Below are 2,500 nucleotides of genomic sequence, written 5' to 3' on the forward strand. Positions count from 1 at the left end.
GATGGGCCGTTGTGATGTCTGTGGAGTACCGATTGATGTACTGACGTTTCTCGGTCTGTGAACTGATTCCCACTGTGGAAGCCTAATCTAGACCATTATAGCTTTTTGCTCGTCAATGTATCTGAAAGAATTCCTCGACAAATTCAAAAATGTCTCGCCAGTTTCGAAACATGATTTCATAACCACCTCCAACTCCAACCCAAGATACTCCGTTGAGCAACATTCCCGCAACAAAGCATCTAAAACGTCGCTCGGAAGTTGAGCAACAAATCCAGAATTAATTCGCAGCGGTTGCTCGAGCGTTCCGAGACACGACGTTGCTTGTTTCTGTTTCCCACTGGAAATGGGGAACGCGACAAAAATTCCCACTGGATATGGGGAACACGACAAAAATTCCCACTGGATATGAGGAACACGACAAGAATTCCCACTGGAAATGGGGAACGCGACAAAAATTCCCACTGGATATGGGGAACACGACAAGAATTCCCACTGGAAATGGGGAACGCGACAAGAATTCCCACTGGAAATGGGGAACGCGACAAAAATTCCCACTGGAAATGGGGAACGCGACAAAAATTCCCACTGGATATGGGGAACACGACAAAAATTCCCACTGGATATGGGGAACACGACAAAAATTCCCACTGGATATGGGGAACACGACAAAAATTCCCACTGGAAATGGGGAACGCGACAAAAATTCCCACTGGATATGGGGAACACGACAAAAATTCCCACTGGAAATGGGGAACGCGATCAAAATTCCCACTGGAAATGGGGAACACGACAAGAATTCCCACTGGATATGGGGAACACGACAAAAATTCCCACTGGAAATGGGGAACGCGATCAAAATTCCCACTGGAAATGGGGAACGCGATAAAAAATCCCACTGGATATGGGGAACACGACAAAAATTCCCACTGGAAATGGGGAACACGACAAGAATTCCCACTGGATATGGGGAACACGACAAAAATTCCCACTGGATATGGGGAACACGACAAAAATTCCCACTGGAAATGGGGAACACGACAAGAATTCCCACTGGATATGGGGAACACGACAAAAATTCCCACTGGATATGGGGAACACGACAAGAATTCCCACTGGAAATGGGGAACACGACAAGAATTCCCACTGGATATGGGGAACGCGACAAAATTTCCCACTGGATATGGGGAACATGACAAAAATTCCCACTGGATATGGGGAACACGACAAAAATTCCCACTGGATATGGGGAACACGACAAAAATTCCCACTGGAAATGGGGAACGCGATCAAAATTCCCACTGGATATGGGGAACGCGACAAAAATTCCCACTGGATATGGGGAACACGACAAAAATTCCCACTGGATATGGGGAACACGACAAAAATTCCCACTGGATATGGGGAACACGACAAAAATTCCCACTGGATATGGGGAACGCGACAAAAATTCCCACTGGAAATGGGAAACGCGATAAAAATTCCCACTGGATATGGGGAACGCGACAATAATTCCCACTGGAAATGGGAAACGCGATAAAAATTCCCACTGGAAATGGGAAACGCGATAAAAATTCCCACTGGATATGGGGAACGCGACAAAAATTCCCACTGGATATGGGGAACACGACAAAAATTCCCACTGGATATGGGGAACACGACAAAAATTCCCACTGGATATGGGGAACACGACAAAAATTCCCACTGGATATGGGGAACACGACAAAAATTCCCACTGGATATGGGGAACGCGACAATAATTCCCACTGGATATGGGGAACACGATACAAAGTTGCAGACATGACTCATCGCCCTCTGGTAATCACTTGCTTGTGCTGACCTATGAGGTTGCTTTGCATAGTGCTTGTCGAAGGATTTATGGAATTTGCTTTACGCTGAACTAATACGTGAAAACACATATACTGCAGACTAGGCACTGCATATTTAGAGGGTTGTTCAAAGGCATTGCACAAGCAGGAAATATGAGAAGGCCTATCGGGCAGATCTATTGACTCGTACACCTTACTACTTAAAAAAAGAGGTGTATCGCAGTTGTATAGCTTACTGTTGCCGAAAAAAAGAAATACTTAGTCTATCACGCAGATATACTGAATACTTTTGCACTGTACCTTCCGCACTCTTATGTATTTTGTAGTACACATTGCAGTATCCTCTTCCTCGAGTGATGTGACGATGACTATTACTATCTCCAATGTCAACTTGGTCTGGACGCGCATGAAACAAATCAGACCCAAAATGGAGCAAATGTTTCGCGACTGTCACGCCCCACAGTTGCTAGACAGAGTTGATGGTGTTTCGCGACTATTTCGCATCAGGTCGCGAAACTGTGCAGCAACAAATTTGGAACGCTACTCACTTGTAGAGGAACTGTATCAGGACAGTGCAGATATATTGTTGCACAGTTTCGATACAGTGTATATTGGTCTGGACTAGGTTTGACATTCCTTTGCTAATTAAACTTCACTCAAAAAAAGATTCTAAG

The 2,500-nt window shown here is 44.9% G+C and overlaps 1 protein-coding gene across 1 annotated transcript in view; it reads right to left on the minus strand.

Annotated features, from left to right (window-relative positions):
• LOC113826712 (BDNF/NT-3 growth factors receptor) overlaps window positions 1–2,500 on the minus strand; it is a 128,373-nt gene that overhangs the window by 32,014 nt on the left and 93,859 nt on the right. The window lies entirely within an intron of this gene.

The sequence above is a fragment of the Penaeus vannamei genome, chromosome 14 (genome assembly GCF_042767895.1).
Source record: "Penaeus vannamei isolate JL-2024 chromosome 14, ASM4276789v1, whole genome shotgun sequence".
In the NCBI taxonomy this organism is placed as follows: Eukaryota; Metazoa; Arthropoda; class Malacostraca; order Decapoda; family Penaeidae; genus Penaeus; species Penaeus vannamei.